This window comes from Chaetodon trifascialis, chromosome 11, assembly GCF_039877785.1.
Source record: "Chaetodon trifascialis isolate fChaTrf1 chromosome 11, fChaTrf1.hap1, whole genome shotgun sequence".
NCBI classification, from domain to species: Eukaryota; Metazoa; Chordata; class Actinopteri; order Chaetodontiformes; family Chaetodontidae; genus Chaetodon; species Chaetodon trifascialis.
Genome location: NC_092066.1, coordinates 24,059,576 through 24,076,800, shown reverse-complemented (window position 1 = coordinate 24,076,800; position 17,225 = coordinate 24,059,576). Strand labels below are relative to the sequence as shown.

Here is a 17,225-nt window from a genome sequence, read left to right as displayed (position 1 = left end):
ATCAATCTGTTGGCTGTTGACTGGGAACCCCGGCAGTCTCCTGCTCTCCGATCACTGCGTGTCAGCCATTACGGCTGCGGGGGAAGGGGGAAGGAGCAAAGGCAATCGACGGCGGGATGAGGCCTGATAAAAATGCAGCCAGAGGTTGCGGTCGGGACAGTGCAACAAGGAGCGAGGCCTACCATGAGCGAAGTGACTGGGACGACACCAGGTCTTGGCTGCCGTACAGGGGAGGGCCGTACTTACTCAGGTTTCTCTTCATATCGCACAAGTCTTTCGCCTTTTACTAAAGACTTCCGTGGAAAGGAACACCAATGAGTTGCACCTATTTTTGGACGGCTCTGCCTCTAGGCTGAGCCTCGTGCTTTTGTGAATATCAGCATCGCCGACGGTCACACACACAAAACGCTCAGGGAGAAAAAAAGTATATTTCAATTTCTTTTCTTTTTCTTTTTCTTTTGTGATTTCCTGCCTCTTTGGAGCTAAAACAACAACTTGCAATTTAGAAATTTTGAAAAAAAAAAAAAAAAAATTTGTAGTTCAGATTTTACAGCATGTCCACTGTAGTGGCCAACAGAACACTTTTACCATAACACAATGAAATCATAATAGGCTGACAAGAATGTCAATGCATTTTTTTAAATGAAACTGAACATTTGGCCTGTATCTTTTGTTGAACCACTGAGCAAAACTGACATGATTAAACATTCATAACGTGACTATTATTTTTCCTAACAAAAATTTGAACTGAACTCTGACTCCAATTTATGATTCCTGACATGTTCTTAAACAAGAAAATATATGATGACCAAAAAAACATTATCTTAACAATATTTGACTTATCTTTTCTCTTTTCCTGGCATTTGCGTTTTGCTGCAGTCTCCATTTTGTCTCAGCGTCAAAACAAAGTTCCCCTCATCCCACCCAAACACGTGAGATATCATTGGAAAGGCCAGGATGTCCTCTATGGAGCACACCAGGACTTAGTAGGGTAGCTCAAATGACTCAAAAGATATAGACCAAAACCAAATGTCCACTGCAGAGGACATAAATGAATAGGCTGGGTCTCAGGAGAATATGCTGCTGCAGCCCTGTGGTTGCTTTCTCAGAGACAGAAACTGCATGCCAAGTCGCTGTTTGTTTGTTTTTTGTTTTTTCATAGAAAAGCAGGGAACAAATTGACGTCCAACGTGCACCTACCACACGTCTTAGTCGAATGACCGAAGTGTTTTGAACTTTTCAGAAACAGCCAAAAGAGTCAGGGCACCTGATTGTGATGAGTTGGTCAGCTTTGCAGGATGCCAGTTAACATCTTTTGAGTCAATGTGATTTTCTGCAACAACCACTGAAGGTGAGCTAACGCTAAGGGCACCTGACTGTGGGATTATGCCTTGTCCGTACCCTCAGATAGGTTGCCGTGTCCAGGACTTAGTCGCCTGTCAACGGCACCTTCAATTCATACTTACCTGGCAGGGGAGATACCATGATCAACAAGGTGGTTCACCCATGGCGAGGCGCATCCATTGCACTAAGGGATGTGCTGACCTGTGCGAATTCCCCACATGTGGGAATCTCGACTGCATAATTTGTGGTAGTGGGGGACTGCGTACGCGCTCTCCCCTCGTCATAGTGTTGAAGATAAACAAAACGGTCGTCTGCCGTGACTGCAAGGCCTGTGGCTGCTTTCTCAGGGACAGAAACCGCATGCCAAGTCGCTGTTTGTTATTTTTTCCTACAATAGAGAGAAAGAACTTTACGTCCAACGTGCGCGTGCCACACGTCTTAGTCAAATGACAGAAGTGTTTTGAACTTTTCAGAAACAGACCAAAGAGTCAGGACACCTGACTGTGATGAGTTGGTCAGCTTTGCAGGATGCCAACTAGAGAGGGTTTTGTGTCCCACAAGAAATTGTTATGAAATCTATCTGAATGATTATATTCTAAAAGATAAGTCAAGAAAAGTCAAGAAAAGAAAAAAGAAAAGAAAAGAAAAGAAAGCTTTTGCAGTGGAGAGTTCCAAACACCCCTTTGTTTGATGATGTATGACCTGTTTTAGCTGAAATAACAATTATGGAAAGATTGGTATTTAATGGTATTTAAATGGGAAAGCTGAATCTTAAATGTAATCGTGTGTAAGTAATTTGTGTACTTTGACGTTACCCCTGCAATGGACTTAATAAACGTCACAAAATGGAAAAATTGAAATTGACTTCTGTGGAAAGGAACACCAATGACTTGCACCTATTTTTGGATGGCTCTGCCACTTGGCTGAGCCTCGTGCATTTGTGAATATCAACAGCGCCGTCGCTCACACAGACACACACAAGACGGCCAGGGCTGAGCCAGGGAGCGCTTGGGTGGAGGTGCTCAGCGCCTGCCCTACTTATGCGCAAGTCAAACGCTTGCACCACGACGTGTGCGCACTGTTCCAGGGGGTGGCCTGGGCCAGCAAACCGCTGAACCTCATCGCTTCTCAGCCTTTTGGCTAAGATCAAGTGTAGTATCTGTTCTTATCAGTTTAATATCTGATATGTCCTCTATACGGGGACAACATATTAAATGGATTTTTAGCGCTGGGAGCTGAAAAAGGGGCTTGCTCCGTTCACTCCATGCATCGACCCGGTATTGCAGTGCCGCTGGGAACGGTGCACCTTCCTTCAGCCTTGTGCAAAATCAAAATCAAAACTTGACGCAGAGCGAGAGCTCCGTCGCTCGTCTTGACAGCCGATCAAGAAGCCAGGCTCAGCGTGGAGGGCGCTCGTTGCGTTGCAAGTCGACCTGCAGGAGATCAATCTGTTGGCTGTTGACTGGGAACCCCGGCAGTCTCCTGCTCTCCGATCACTGCGTGTCAGCCATTACGGCTGCGGGGGAAGGGGGAAGGAGCAAAGGCAATCGACGGCGGGATGAGGCCTGATAAAAATGCAGCCAGAGGTTGCGGTCGGGACAGTGCAACAAGGAGCGAGGCCTACCATGAGCGAAGTGACTGGGACGACACCAGGTCTTGGCTGCCGTACAGGGGAGGGCCGTACTTACTCAGGTTTCTCTTCATATCGCACAAGTCTTTCGCCTTTTACTAAAGACTTCCGTGGAAAGGAACACCAATGAGTTGCACCTATTTTTGGACGGCTCTGCCTCAAGGCTGAGCCTCGTGCTTTTGTGAATATCAGCATCGCCGACGGTCACACACACAAAACGCTCAGGGAGAAAAAAAGTATATTTCAATTTCTTTTCTTTTTCTTTTTCTTTTGTGATTTCCTGCCTCTTTGGAGCTAAAACAACAACTTGCAATTTAGAAATTTTGAAAAAAAAAATAAAAAAATTTGTAGTTCAGATTTTACAGCATGTCCACTGTAGTGGCCAACAGAACACTTTTACCATAACACAATGAAATCATAATAGGCTGACAAGAATGTCAATGCATTTTTTTAAATGAAACTGAACATTTGGCCTGTATCTTTTGTTGAACCACTGAGCAAAACTGACATGATTAAACATTCATAACGTGACTATTATTTTTCCTAACAAAAATTTGAACTGAACTCTGACTCCAATTTATGATTCCTGACATGTTCTTAAACAAGAAAATATATGATGACCAAAAAAAACATTATCTTAACAATATTTGACTTATCTTTTCTCTTTTCCTGGCATTTGCGTTTTGCTGCAGTCTCCATTTTGTCTCAGCGTCAAAACAAAGTTCCCCTCATCCCACCCAAACACGTGAGATATCATTGGAAAGGCCAGGATGTCCTCTATGGAGCACACCAGGACTTAGTAGGGTAGCTCAAATGACTCAAAAGATATAGACCAAAACCAAATGTCCACTGCAGAGGACATAAATGAATAGGCTGGGTCTCAGGAGAATATGCTGCTGCAGCCCTGTGGTTGCTTTCTCAGAGACAGAAACTGCATGCCAAGTCGCTGTTTGTTTGTTTTTTGTTTTTTCATAGAAAAGCAGGGAACAAATTGACGTCCAACGTGCACCTACCACACGTCTTAGTCGAATGACCGAAGTGTTTTGAACTTTTCAGAAACAGCCAAAAGAGTCAGGGCACCTGATTGTGATGAGTTGGTCAGCTTTGCAGGATGCCAGTTAACATCTTTTGAGTCAATGTGATTTTCTGCAACAACCACTGAAGGTGAGCTAACGCTAAGGGCACCTGACTGTGGGATTATGCCTTGTCCGTACCCTCAGATAGGTTGCCGTGTCCAGGACTTAGTCGCCTGTCAACGGCACCTTCAATTCATACTTACCTGGCAGGGGAGATACCATGATCAACAAGGTGGTTCACCCATGGCGAGGCGCATCCATTGCACTAAGGGATGTGCTGACCTGTGCGAATTCCCCACATGTGGGAATCTCGACTGCATAATTTGTGGTAGTGGGGGACTGCGTACGCGCTCTCCCCTCGTCATAGTGTTGAAGATAAACAAAACGGTCGTCTGCCGTGACTGCAAGGCCTGTGGCTGCTTTCTCAGGGACAGAAACCGCATGCCAAGTCGCTGTTTGTTATTTTTTCCTACAATAGAGAGAAAGAACTTTACGTCCAACGTGCGCGTGCCACACGTCTTAGTCAAATGACAGAAGTGTTTTGAACTTTTCAGAAACAGACCAAAGAGTCAGGACACCTGACTGTGATGAGTTGGTCAGCTTTGCAGGATGCCAACTAGAGAGGGTTTTGTGTCCCACAAGAAATTGTTATGAAATCTATCTGAATGATTATATTCTAAAAGATAAGTCAAGAAAAGTCAAGAAAAGAAAAAAGAAAAGAAAAGAAAAGAAAGCTTTTGCAGTGGAGAGTTCCAAACACCCCTTTGTTTGATGATGTATGACCTGTTTTAGCTGAAATAACAATTATGGAAAGATTGGTATTTAATGGTATTTAAATGGGAAAGCTGAATCTTAAATGTAATCGTGTGTAAGTAATTTGTGTACTTTGACGTTACCCCTGCAATGGACTTAATAAACGTCACAAAATGGAAAAATTGAAATTGACTTCTGTGGAAAGGAACACCAATGACTTGCACCTATTTTTGGATGGCTCTGCCACTTGGCTGAGCCTCGTGCATTTGTGAATATCAACAGCGCCGTCGCTCACACAGACACACACAAGACGGCCAGGGCTGAGCCAGGGAGCGCTTGGGTGGAGGTGCTCAGCGCCTGCCCTACTTATGCGCAAGTCAAACGCTTGCACCACGACGTGTGCGCACTGTTCCAGGGGGTGGCCTGGGCCAGCAAACCGCTGAACCTCATCGCTTCTCGGCCTTTTGGCTAAGATCAAGTGTAGTATCTGTTCTTATCAGTTTAATATCTGATATGTCCTCTATACGGGGACAACATATTAAATGGATTTTTAGCGCTGGGAGCTGAAAAAGGGGCTTGCTCCGTTCACTCCATGCATCGACCCGGTATTGCAGTGCCGCTGGGAACGGTGCACCTTCCTTCAGCCTTGTGCAAAATCAAAATCAAAACTTGACGCAGAGCGAGAGCTCCGTCGCTCGTCTTGACAGCCGATCAAGAAGCCAGGCTCAGCGTGGAGGGCGCTCGTTGCGTTGCAAGTCGACCTGCAGGAGATCAATCTGTTGGCTGTTGACTGGGAACCCCGGCAGTCTCCTGCTCTCCGATCACTGCGTGTCAGCCATTACGGCTGCGGGGGAAGGGGGAAGGAGCAAAGGCAATCGACGGCGGGATGAGGCCTGATAAAAATGCAGCCAGAGGTTGCGGTCGGGACAGTGCAACAAGGAGCGAGGCCTACCATGAGCGAAGTGACTGGGACGACACCAGGTCTTGGCTGCCGTACAGGGGAGGGCCGTACTTACTCAGGTTTCTCTTCATATCGCACAAGTCTTTCGCCTTTTACTAAAGACTTCCGTGGAAAGGAACACCAATGAGTTGCACCTATTTTTGGACGGCTCTGCCTCTTGGCTGAGCCTCGTGCTTTTGTGAATATCAGCATCGCCGACGGTCACACACACAAAACGCTCAGGGAGAAAAAAAGTATATTTCAATTTCTTTTCTTTTTCTTTTTCTTTTTCTTTTGTGATTTCCTGCCTCTTTGGAGCTAAAACAACAACTTGCAATTTAGAAATTTTGAAAAAAAAAATAAAAAAATTTGTAGTTCAGATTTTACAGCATGTCCACTGTAGTGGCCAACAGAACACTTTTACCATAACACAATGAAATCATAATAGGCTGACAAGAATGTCAATGCATTTTTTTAAATGAAACTGAACATTTGGCCTGTATCTTTTGTTGAACCACTGAGCAAAACTGACATGATTAAACATTCATAACGTGACTATTATTTTTCCTAACAAAAATTTGAACTGAACTCTGACTCCAATTTATGATTCCTGACATGTTCTTAAACAAGAAAATATATGATGACCAAAAAAACATTATCTTAACAATATTTGACTTATCTTTTCTCTTTTCCTGGCATTTGCGTTTTGCTGCAGTCTCCATTTTGTCTCAGCGTCAAAACAAAGTTCCCCTCATCCCACCCAAACACGTGAGATATCATTGGAAAGGCCAGGATGTCCTCTATGGAGCACACCAGGACTTAGTAGGGTAGCTCAAATGACTCAAAAGATATAGACCAAAACCAAATGTCCACTGCAGAGGACATAAATGAATAGGCTGGGTCTCAGGAGAATATGCTGCTGCAGCCCTGTGGTTGCTTTCTCAGAGACAGAAACTGCATGCCAAGTCGCTGTTTGTTTGTTTTTTGTTTTTTCATAGAAAAGCAGGGAACAAATTGACGTCCAACGTGCACCTACCACACGTCTTAGTCGAATGACCGAAGTGTTTTGAACTTTTCAGAAACAGCCAAAAGAGTCAGGGCACCTGATTGTGATGAGTTGGTCAGCTTTGCAGGATGCCAGTTAACATCTTTTGAGTCAATGTGATTTTCTGCAACAACCACTGAAGGTGAGCTAACGCTAAGGGCACCTGACTGTGGGATTATGCCTTGTCCGTACCCTCAGATAGGTTGCCGTGTCCAGGACTTAGTCGCCTGTCAACGGCACCTTCAATTCATACTTACCTGGCAGGGGAGATACCATGATCAACAAGGTGGTTCACCCATGGCGAGGCGCATCCATTGCACTAAGGGATGTGCTGACCTGTGCGAATTCCCCACATGTGGGAATCTCGACTGCATAATTTGTGGTAGTGGGGGACTGCGTACGCGCTCTCCCCTCGTCATAGTGTTGAAGATAAACAAAACGGTCGTCTGCCGTGACTGCAAGGCCTGTGGCTGCTTTCTCAGGGACAGAAACCGCATGCCAAGTCGCTGTTTGTTATTTTTTCCTACAATAGAGAGAAAGAACTTTACGTCCAACGTGCGCGTGCCACACGTCTTAGTCAAATGACAGAAGTGTTTTGAACTTTTCAGAAACAGACCAAAGAGTCAGGACACCTGACTGTGATGAGTTGGTCAGCTTTGCAGGATGCCAACTAGAGAGGGTTTTGTGTCCCACAAGAAATTGTTATGAAATCTATCTGAATGATTATATTCTAAAAGATAAGTCAAGAAAAGTCAAGAAAAGAAAAAAGAAAAGAAAAGAAAAGAAAGCTTTTGCAGTGGAGAGTTCCAAACACCCCTTTGTTTGATGATGTATGACCTGTTTTAGCTGAAATAACAATTATGGAAAGATTGGTATTTAATGGTATTTAAATGGGAAAGCTGAATCTTAAATGTAATCGTGTGTAAGTAATTTGTGTACTTTGACGTTACCCCTGCAATGGACTTAATAAACGTCACAAAATGGAAAAATTGAAATTGACTTCTGTGGAAAGGAACACCAATGACTTGCACCTATTTTTGGATGGCTCTGCCACTTGGCTGAGCCTCGTGCATTTGTGAATATCAACAGCGCCGTCGCTCACACAGACACACACAAGACGGCCAGGGCTGAGCCAGGGAGCGCTTGGGTGGAGGTGCTCAGCGCCTGCCCTACTTATGCGCAAGTCAAACGCTTGCACCACGACGTGTGCGCACTGTTCCAGGGGGTGGCCTGGGCCAGCAAACCGCTGAACCTCATCGCTTCTCGGCCTTTTGGCTAAGATCAAGTGTAGTATCTGTTCTTATCAGTTTAATATCTGATATGTCCTCTATACGGGGACAACATATTAAATGGATTTTTAGCGCTGGGAGCTGAAAAAGGGGCTTGCTCCGTTCACTCCATGCATCGACCCGGTATTGCAGTGCCGCTGGGAACGGTGCACCTTCCTTCAGCCTTGTGCAAAATCAAAATCAAAACTTGACGCAGAGCGAGAGCTCCGTCGCTCGTCTTGACAGCCGATCAAGAAGCCAGGCTCAGCGTGGAGGGCGCTCGTTGCGTTGCAAGTCGACCTGCAGGAGATCAATCTGTTGGCTGTTGACTGGGAACCCCGGCAGTCTCCTGCTCTCCGATCACTGCGTGTCAGCCATTACGGCTGCGGGGGAAGGGGGAAGGAGCAAAGGCAATCGACGGCGGGATGAGGCCTGATAAAAATGCAGCCAGAGGTTGCGGTCGGGACAGTGCAACAAGGAGCGAGGCCTACCATGAGCGAAGTGACTGGGACGACACCAGGTCTTGGCTGCCGTACAGGGGAGGGCCGTACTTACTCAGGTTTCTCTTCATATCGCACAAGTCTTTCGCCTTTTACTAAAGACTTCCGTGGAAAGGAACACCAATGAGTTGCACCTATTTTTGGACGGCTCTGCCTCTAGGCTGAGCCTCGTGCTTTTGTGAATATCAGCATCGCCGACGGTCACACACACAAAACGCTCAGGGAGAAAAAAAGTATATTTCAATTTCTTTTATTTTTCTTTTTCTTTTGTGATTTCCTGCCTCTTTGGAGCTAAAACAACAACTTGCAATTTAGAAATTTTGAAAAAAAAAATAAAAAAATTTGTAGTTCAGATTTTACAGCATGTCCACTGTAGTGGCCAACAGAACACTTTTACCATAACACAATGAAATCATAATAGGCTGACAAGAATGTCAATGCATTTTTTTAAATGAAACTGAACATTTGGCCTGTATCTTTTGTTGAACCACTGAGCAAAACTGACATGATTAAACATTCATAACGTGACTATTATTTTTCCTAACAAAAATTTGAACTGAACTCTGACTCCAATTTATGATTCCTGACATGTTCTTAAACAAGAAAATATATGATGACCAAAAAAACATTATCTTAACAATATTTGACTTATCTTTTCTCTTTTCCTGGCATTTGCGTTTTGCTGCAGTCTCCATTTTGTCTCAGCGTCAAAACAAAGTTCCCCTCATCCCACCCAAACACGTGAGATATCATTGGAAAGGCCAGGATGTCCTCTATGGAGCACACCAGGACTTAGTAGGGTAGCTCAAATGACTCAAAAGATATAGACCAAAACCAAATGTCCACTGCAGAGGACATAAATGAATAGGCTGGGTCTCAGGAGAATATGCTGCTGCAGCCCTGTGGTTGCTTTCTCAGAGACAGAAACTGCATGCCAAGTCGCTGTTTGTTTGTTTTTTGTTTTTTCATAGAAAAGCAGGGAACAAATTGACGTCCAACGTGCACCTACCACACGTCTTAGTCGAATGACCGAAGTGTTTTGAACTTTTCAGAAACAGCCAAAAGAGTCAGGGCACCTGATTGTGATGAGTTGGTCAGCTTTGCAGGATGCCAGTTAACATCTTTTGAGTCAATGTGATTTTCTGCAACAACCACTGAAGGTGAGCTAATGCTAAGGGCACCTGACTGTGGGATTATGCCTTGTCCGTACCCTCAGATAGGTTGCCGTGTCCAGGACTTAGTCGCCTGTCAACGGCACCTTCAATTCATACTTACCTGGCAGGGGAGATACCGTGATCAACAAGGTGGTTCACCCATGGCGAGGCGCATCCATTGCACTAAGGGATGTGCTGACCTGTGCGAATTCCCCACATGTGGGAATCTCGACTGCATAATTTGTGGTAGTGGGGGACTGCGTACGCGCTCTCCCCTCGTCATAGTGTTGAAGATAAACAAAACGGTCGTCTGCCGTGACTGCAAGGCCTGTGGCTGCTTTCTCAGGGACAGAAACCGCATGCCAAGTCGGTGTTTGTTATTTTTTCCTACAATAGAGAGAAAGAACTTTACGTCCAACGTGCGCGTGCCACACGTCTTAGTCAAATGACAGAAGTGTTTTGAACTTTTCAGAAACAGACCAAAGAGTCAGGACACCTGACTGTGATGAGTTGGTCAGCTTTGCAGGATGCCAACTAGAGAGGGTTTTGTGTCCCACAAGAAATTGTTATGAAATCTATCTGAATGATTATATTCTAAAAGATAAGTCAAGAAAAGTCAAGAAAAGAAAAAAGAAAAGAAAAGAAAAGAAAAGAAAAGAAAAGAAAAGAAAAGAAAGCTTTTGCAGTGGAGAGTTCCAAACACCCCTTTGTTTGATGATGTATGACCTGTTTTAGCTGAAATAACAATTATGGAAAGATTGGTATTTAATGGTATTTAAATGGGAAAGCTGAATCTTAAATGTAATCGTGTGTAAGTAATTTGTGTACTTTGACGTTACCCCTGCAATGGACTTAATAAACGTCACAAAATGGAAAAATTGAAATTGACTTCTGTGGAAAGGAACACCAATGACTTGCACCTATTTTTGGATGGCTCTGCCACTTGGCTGAGCCTCGTGCATTTGTGAATATCAACAGCGCCGTCGCTCACACAGACACACACAAGACGGCCAGGGCTGAGCCAGGGAGCGCTTGGGTGGAGGTGCTCAGCGCCTGCCCTACTTATGCGCAAGTCAAACGCTTGCACCACGACGTGTGCGCACTGTTCCAGGGGGTGGCCTGGGCCAGCAAACCGCTGAACCTCATCGCTTCTCGGCCTTTTGGCTAAGATCAAGTGTAGTATCTGTTCTTATCAGTTTAATATCTGATATGTCCTCTATACGGGGACAACATATTAAATGGATTTTTAGCGCTGGGAGCTGAAAAAGGGGCTTGCTCCGTTCACTCCATGCATCGACCCGGTATTGCAGTGCCGCTGGGAACGGTGCACCTTCCTTCAGCCTTGTGCAAAATCAAAATCAAAACTTGACGCAGAGCGAGAGCTCCGTCGCTCGTCTTGACAGCCGATCAAGAAGCCAGGCTCAGCGTGGAGGGCGCTCGTTGCGTTGCAAGTCGACCTGCAGGAGATCAATCTGTTGGCTGTTGACTGGGAACCCCGGCAGTCTCCTGCTCTCCGATCACTGCGTGTCAGCCATTACGGCTGCGGGGGAAGGGGGAAGGAGCAAAGGCAATCGACGGCGGGATGAGGCCTGATAAAAATGCAGCCAGAGGTTGCGGTCGGGACAGTGCAACAAGGAGCGAGGCCTACCATGAGCGAAGTGACTGGGACGACACCAGGTCTTGGCTGCCGTACAGGGGAGGGCCGTACTTACTCAGGTTTCTCTTCATATCGCACAAGTCTTTCGCCTTTTACTAAAGACTTCCGTGGAAAGGAACACCAATGAGTTGCACCTATTTTTGGACGGCTCTGCCTCTAGGCTGAGCCTCGTGCTTTTGTGAATATCAGCATCGCCGACGGTCACACACACAAAACGCTCAGGGAGAAAAAAAGTATATTTCAATTTCTTTTCTTTTTCTTTTTCTTTTGTGATTTCCTGCCTCTTTGGAGCTAAAACAACAACTTGCAATTTAGAAATTTTGAAAAAAAAAAAAAAAAAATTTGTAGTTCAGATTTTACAGCATGTCCACTGTAGTGGCCAACAGAACACTTTTACCATAACACAATGAAATCATAATAGGCTGACAAGAATGTCAATGCATTTTTTTAAATGAAACTGAACATTTGGCCTGTATCTTTTGTTGAACCACTGAGCAAAACTGACATGATTAAACATTCATAACGTGACTATTATTTTTCCTAACAAAAATTTGAACTGAACTCTGACTCCAATTTATGATTCCTGACATGTTCTTAAACAAGAAAATATATGATGACCAAAAAAACATTATCTTAACAATATTTGACTTATCTTTTCTCTTTTCCTGGCATTTGCGTTTTGCTGCAGTCTCCATTTTGTCTCAGCGTCAAAACAAAGTTCCCCTCATCCCACCCAAACACGTGAGATATCATTGGAAAGGCCAGGATGTCCTCTATGGAGCACACCAGGACTTAGTAGGGTAGCTCAAATGACTCAAAAGATATAGACCAAAACCAAATGTCCACTGCAGAGGACATAAATGAATAGGCTGGGTCTCAGGAGAATATGCTGCTGCAGCCCTGTGGTTGCTTTCTCAGAGACAGAAACTGCATGCCAAGTCGCTGTTTGTTTGTTTTTTGTTTTTTCATAGAAAAGCAGGGAACAAATTGACGTCCAACGTGCACCTACCACACGTCTTAGTCGAATGACCGAAGTGTTTTGAACTTTTCAGAAACAGCCAAAAGAGTCAGGGCACCTGATTGTGATGAGTTGGTCAGCTTTGCAGGATGCCAGTTAACATCTTTTGAGTCAATGTGATTTTCTGCAACAACCACTGAAGGTGAGCTAACGCTAAGGGCACCTGACTGTGGGATTATGCCTTGTCCGTACCCTCAGATAGGTTGCCGTGTCCAGGACTTAGTCGCCTGTCAACGGCACCTTCAATTCATACTTACCTGGCAGGGGAGATACCATGATCAACAAGGTGGTTCACCCATGGCGAGGCGCATCCATTGCACTAAGGGATGTGCTGACCTGTGCGAATTCCCCACATGTGGGAATCTCGACTGCATAATTTGTGGTAGTGGGGGACTGCGTACGCGCTCTCCCCTCGTCATAGTGTTGAAGATAAACAAAACGGTCGTCTGCCGTGACTGCAAGGCCTGTGGCTGCTTTCTCAGGGACAGAAACCGCATGCCAAGTCGCTGTTTGTTATTTTTTCCTACAATAGAGAGAAAGAACTTTACGTCCAACGTGCGCGTGCCACACGTCTTAGTCAAATGACAGAAGTGTTTTGAACTTTTCAGAAACAGACCAAAGAGTCAGGACACCTGACTGTGATGAGTTGGTCAGCTTTGCAGGATGCCAACTAGAGAGGGTTTTGTGTCCCACAAGAAATTGTTATGAAATCTATCTGAATGATTATATTCTAAAAGATAAGTCAAGAAAAGTCAAGAAAAGAAAAAAGAAAAGAAAAGAAAAGAAAGCTTTTGCAGTGGAGAGTTCCAAACACCCCTTTGTTTGATGATGTATGACCTGTTTTAGCTGAAATAACAATTATGGAAAGATTGGTATTTAATGGTATTTAAATGGGAAAGCTGAATCTTAAATGTAATCGTGTGTAAGTAATTTGTGTACTTTGACGTTACCCCTGCAATGGACTTAATAAACGTCACAAAATGGAAAAATTGAAATTGACTTCTGTGGAAAGGAACACCAATGACTTGCACCTATTTTTGGATGGCTCTGCCACTTGGCTGAGCCTCGTGCATTTGTGAATATCAACAGCGCCGTCGCTCACACAGACACACACAAGACGGCCAGGGCTGAGCCAGGGAGCGCTTGGGTGGAGGTGCTCAGCGCCTGCCCTACTTATGCGCAAGTCAAACGCTTGCACCACGACGTGTGCGCACTGTTCCAGGGGGTGGCCTGGGCCAGCAAACCGCTGAACCTCATCGCTTCTCGGCCTTTTGGCTAAGATCAAGTGTAGTATCTGTTCTTATCAGTTTAATATCTGATATGTCCTCTATACGGGGACAACATATTAAATGGATTTTTAGCGCTGGGAGCTGAAAAAGGGGCTTGCTCCGTTCACTCCATGCATCGACCCGGTATTGCAGTGCCGCTGGGAACGGTGCACCTTCCTTCAGCCTTGTGCAAAATCAAAATCAAAACTTGACGCAGAGCGAGAGCTCCGTCGCTCGTCTTGACAGCCGATCAAGAAGCCAGGCTCAGCGTGGAGGGCGCTCGTTGCGTTGCAAGTCGACCTGCAGGAGATCAATCTGTTGGCTGTTGACTGGGAACCCCGGCAGTCTCCTGCTCTCCGATCACTGCGTGTCAGCCATTACGGCTGCGGGGGAAGGGGGAAGGAGCAAAGGCAATCGACGGCGGGATGAGGCCTGATAAAAATGCAGCCAGAGGTTGCGGTCGGGACAGTGCAACAAGGAGCGAGGCCTACCATGAGCGAAGTGACTGGGACGACACCAGGTCTTGGCTGCCGTACAGGGGAGGGCCGTACTTACTCAGGTTTCTCTTCATATCGCACAAGTCTTTCGCCTTTTACTAAAGACTTCCGTGGAAAGGAACACCAATGAGTTGCACCTATTTTTGGACGGCTCTGCCTCTTGGCTGAGCCTCGTGCTTTTGTGAATATCAGCATCGCCGACGGTCACACACACAAAACGCTCAGGGAGAAAAAAAGTATATTTCAATTTCTTTTCTTTTTCTTTTTCTTTTTCTTTTGTGATTTCCTGCCTCTTTGGAGCTAAAACAACAACTTGCAATTTAGAAATTTTGAAAAAAAAAATAAAAAAATTTGTAGTTCAGATTTTACAGCATGTCCACTGTAGTGGCCAACAGAACACTTTTACCATAACACAATGAAATCATAATAGGCTGACAAGAATGTCAATGCATTTTTTTAAATGAAACTGAACATTTGGCCTGTATCTTTTGTTGAACCACTGAGCAAAACTGACATGATTAAACATTCATAACGTGACTATTATTTTTCCTAACAAAAATTTGAACTGAACTCTGACTCCAATTTATGATTCCTGACATGTTCTTAAACAAGAAAATATATGATGACCAAAAAAACATTATCTTAACAATATTTGACTTATCTTTTCTCTTTTCCTGGCATTTGCGTTTTGCTGCAGTCTCCATTTTGTCTCAGCGTCAAAACAAAGTTCCCCTCATCCCACCCAAACACGTGAGATATCATTGGAAAGGCCAGGATGTCCTCTATGGAGCACACCAGGACTTAGTAGGGTAGCTCAAATGACTCAAAAGATATAGACCAAAACCAAATGTCCACTGCAGAGGACATAAATGAATAGGCTGGGTCTCAGGAGAATATGCTGCTGCAGCCCTGTGGTTGCTTTCTCAGAGACAGAAACTGCATGCCAAGTCGCTGTTTGTTTGTTTTTTGTTTTTTCATAGAAAAGCAGGGAACAAATTGACGTCCAACGTGCACCTACCACACGTCTTAGTCGAATGACCGAAGTGTTTTGAACTTTTCAGAAACAGCCAAAAGAGTCAGGGCACCTGATTGTGATGAGTTGGTCAGCTTTGCAGGATGCCAGTTAACATCTTTTGAGTCAATGTGATTTTCTGCAACAACCACTGAAGGTGAGCTAACGCTAAGGGCACCTGACTGTGGGATTATGCCTTGTCCGTACCCTCAGATAGGTTGCCGTGTCCAGGACTTAGTCGCCTGTCAACGGCACCTTCAATTCATACTTACCTGGCAGGGGAGATACCATGATCAACAAGGTGGTTCACCCATGGCGAGGCGCATCCATTGCACTAAGGGATGTGCTGACCTGTGCGAATTCCCCACATGTGGGAATCTCGACTGCATAATTTGTGGTAGTGGGGGACTGCGTACGCGCTCTCCCCTCGTCATAGTGTTGAAGATAAACAAAACGGTCGTCTGCCGTGACTGCAAGGCCTGTGGCTGCTTTCTCAGGGACAGAAACCGCATGCCAAGTCGCTGTTTGTTATTTTTTCCTACAATAGAGAGAAAGAACTTTACGTCCAACGTGCGCGTGCCACACGTCTTAGTCAAATGACAGAAGTGTTTTGAACTTTTCAGAAACAGACCAAAGAGTCAGGACACCTGACTGTGATGAGTTGGTCAGCTTTGCAGGATGCCAACTAGAGAGGGTTTTGTGTCCCACAAGAAATTGTTATGAAATCTATCTGAATGATTATATTCTAAAAGATAAGTCAAGAAAAGTCAAGAAAAGAAAAAAGAAAAGAAAAGAAAAGAAAGCTTTTGCAGTGGAGAGTTCCAAACACCCCTTTGTTTGATGATGTATGACCTGTTTTAGCTGAAATAACAATTATGGAAAGATTGGTATTTAATGGTATTTAAATGGGAAAGCTGAATCTTAAATGTAATCGTGTGTAAGTAATTTGTGTACTTTGACGTTACCCCTGCAATGGACTTAATAAACGTCACAAAATGGAAAAATTGAAATTGACTTCTGTGGAAAGGAACACCAATGACTTGCACCTATTTTTGGATGGCTCTGCCACTTGGCTGAGCCTCGTGCATTTGTGAATATCAACAGCGCCGTCGCTCACACAGACACACACAAGACGGCCAGGGCTGAGCCAGGGAGCGCTTGGGTGGAGGTGCTCAGCGCCTGCCCTACTTATGCGCAAGTCAAACGCTTGCACCACGACGTGTGCGCACTGTTCCAGGGGGTGGCCTGGGCCAGCAAACCGCTGAACCTCATCGCTTCTCGGCCTTTTGGCTAAGATCAAGTGTAGTATCTGTTCTTATCAGTTTAATATCTGATATGTCCTCTATACGGGGACAACATATTAAATGGATTTTTAGCGCTGGGAGCTGAAAAAGGGGCTTGCTCCGTTCACTCCATGCATCGACCCGGTATTGCAGTGCCGCTGGGAACGGTGCACCTTCCTTCAGCCTTGTGCAAAATCAAAATCAAAACTTGACGCAGAGCGAGAGCTCCGTCGCTCGTCTTGACAGCCGATCAAGAAGCCAGGCTCAGCGTGGAGGGCGCTCGTTGCGTTGCAAGTCGACCTGCAGGAGATCAATCTGTTGGCTGTTGACTGGGAACCCCGGCAGTCTCCTGCTCTCCGATCACTGCGTGTCAGCCATTACGGCTGCGGGGGAAGGGGGAAGGAGCAAAGGCAATCGACGGCGGGATGAGGCCTGATAAAAATGCAGCCAGAGGTTGCGGTCGGGACAGTGCAACAAGGAGCGAGGCCTACCATGAGCGAAGTGACTGGGACGACACCAGGTCTTGGCTGCCGTACAGGGGAGGGCCGTACTTACTCAGGTTTCTCTTCATATCGCACAAGTCTTTCGCCTTTTACTAAAGACTTCCGTGGAAAGGAACACCAATGAGTTGCACCTATTTTTGGACGGCTCTGCCTCTAGGCTGAGCCTCGTGCTTTTGTGAATATCAGCATCGCCGACGGTCACACACACAAAACGCTCAGGGAGAAAAAAAGTATATTTCAATTTCTTTTATTTTTCTTTTTCTTTTGTGATTTCCTG

At 45.2% G+C, this 17,225-nt stretch overlaps 19 non-coding genes across 19 annotated transcripts; all 19 read left to right on the top strand.

Annotated features, from left to right (window-relative positions):
• The first annotated feature begins 242 nt into the window (after nt 1-242).
• LOC139339739 (U5 spliceosomal RNA) lies at nt 243-358 on the top strand. Its single transcript, XR_011602868.1, has one exon. It is a non-coding gene; the product is annotated as a U5 spliceosomal RNA (small nuclear RNA).
• A 1,100-nt stretch (nt 359-1,458) lies between these two features.
• Nucleotides 1,459-1,623, top strand: LOC139339794 (U1 spliceosomal RNA). The gene has a single exon (XR_011602921.1). It is a non-coding gene; the product is annotated as a U1 spliceosomal RNA (small nuclear RNA).
• Nucleotides 1,624-2,464: 841 nt separating this feature from the next.
• Nucleotides 2,465-2,655, top strand: LOC139339629 (U2 spliceosomal RNA). Its single transcript, XR_011602764.1, has one exon. It is a non-coding gene; the product is annotated as a U2 spliceosomal RNA (small nuclear RNA).
• Nucleotides 2,656-3,028: 373 nt separating this feature from the next.
• Nucleotides 3,029-3,144, top strand: LOC139339755 (U5 spliceosomal RNA). The gene has a single exon (XR_011602883.1). It is a non-coding gene; the product is annotated as a U5 spliceosomal RNA (small nuclear RNA).
• Nucleotides 3,145-4,245: 1,101 nt separating this feature from the next.
• Nucleotides 4,246-4,410, top strand: LOC139339793 (U1 spliceosomal RNA). The gene has a single exon (XR_011602920.1). It is a non-coding gene; the product is annotated as a U1 spliceosomal RNA (small nuclear RNA).
• Nucleotides 4,411-5,251: 841 nt separating this feature from the next.
• LOC139339613 (U2 spliceosomal RNA) lies at nt 5,252-5,442 on the top strand. The gene has a single exon (XR_011602748.1). It is a non-coding gene; the product is annotated as a U2 spliceosomal RNA (small nuclear RNA).
• A 373-nt stretch (nt 5,443-5,815) lies between these two features.
• On the top strand, nt 5,816-5,933 carry LOC139339696 (U5 spliceosomal RNA). The gene has a single exon (XR_011602825.1). It is a non-coding gene; the product is annotated as a U5 spliceosomal RNA (small nuclear RNA).
• Nucleotides 5,934-7,037: 1,104 nt separating this feature from the next.
• On the top strand, nt 7,038-7,202 carry LOC139339792 (U1 spliceosomal RNA). Its single transcript, XR_011602919.1, has one exon. It is a non-coding gene; the product is annotated as a U1 spliceosomal RNA (small nuclear RNA).
• Nucleotides 7,203-8,043: 841 nt separating this feature from the next.
• LOC139339612 (U2 spliceosomal RNA) lies at nt 8,044-8,234 on the top strand. The gene has a single exon (XR_011602747.1). It is a non-coding gene; the product is annotated as a U2 spliceosomal RNA (small nuclear RNA).
• Nucleotides 8,235-8,607: 373 nt separating this feature from the next.
• On the top strand, nt 8,608-8,723 carry LOC139339738 (U5 spliceosomal RNA). Its single transcript, XR_011602867.1, has one exon. It is a non-coding gene; the product is annotated as a U5 spliceosomal RNA (small nuclear RNA).
• Nucleotides 8,724-9,823: 1,100 nt separating this feature from the next.
• Nucleotides 9,824-9,988, top strand: LOC139339538 (U1 spliceosomal RNA). The gene has a single exon (XR_011602676.1). It is a non-coding gene; the product is annotated as a U1 spliceosomal RNA (small nuclear RNA).
• Nucleotides 9,989-10,854: 866 nt separating this feature from the next.
• On the top strand, nt 10,855-11,045 carry LOC139339611 (U2 spliceosomal RNA). Its single transcript, XR_011602746.1, has one exon. It is a non-coding gene; the product is annotated as a U2 spliceosomal RNA (small nuclear RNA).
• A 373-nt stretch (nt 11,046-11,418) lies between these two features.
• Nucleotides 11,419-11,534, top strand: LOC139339737 (U5 spliceosomal RNA). Its single transcript, XR_011602866.1, has one exon. It is a non-coding gene; the product is annotated as a U5 spliceosomal RNA (small nuclear RNA).
• A 1,100-nt stretch (nt 11,535-12,634) lies between these two features.
• Nucleotides 12,635-12,799, top strand: LOC139339790 (U1 spliceosomal RNA). Its single transcript, XR_011602917.1, has one exon. It is a non-coding gene; the product is annotated as a U1 spliceosomal RNA (small nuclear RNA).
• An 841-nt stretch (nt 12,800-13,640) lies between these two features.
• LOC139339609 (U2 spliceosomal RNA) lies at nt 13,641-13,831 on the top strand. Its single transcript, XR_011602744.1, has one exon. It is a non-coding gene; the product is annotated as a U2 spliceosomal RNA (small nuclear RNA).
• Nucleotides 13,832-14,204: 373 nt separating this feature from the next.
• Nucleotides 14,205-14,322, top strand: LOC139339695 (U5 spliceosomal RNA). The gene has a single exon (XR_011602824.1). It is a non-coding gene; the product is annotated as a U5 spliceosomal RNA (small nuclear RNA).
• A 1,104-nt stretch (nt 14,323-15,426) lies between these two features.
• Nucleotides 15,427-15,591, top strand: LOC139339789 (U1 spliceosomal RNA). Its single transcript, XR_011602916.1, has one exon. It is a non-coding gene; the product is annotated as a U1 spliceosomal RNA (small nuclear RNA).
• An 841-nt stretch (nt 15,592-16,432) lies between these two features.
• LOC139339608 (U2 spliceosomal RNA) lies at nt 16,433-16,623 on the top strand. Its single transcript, XR_011602743.1, has one exon. It is a non-coding gene; the product is annotated as a U2 spliceosomal RNA (small nuclear RNA).
• Nucleotides 16,624-16,996: 373 nt separating this feature from the next.
• On the top strand, nt 16,997-17,112 carry LOC139339736 (U5 spliceosomal RNA). The gene has a single exon (XR_011602865.1). It is a non-coding gene; the product is annotated as a U5 spliceosomal RNA (small nuclear RNA).
• The last annotated feature ends 113 nt before the right edge of the window (nt 17,113-17,225 follow it).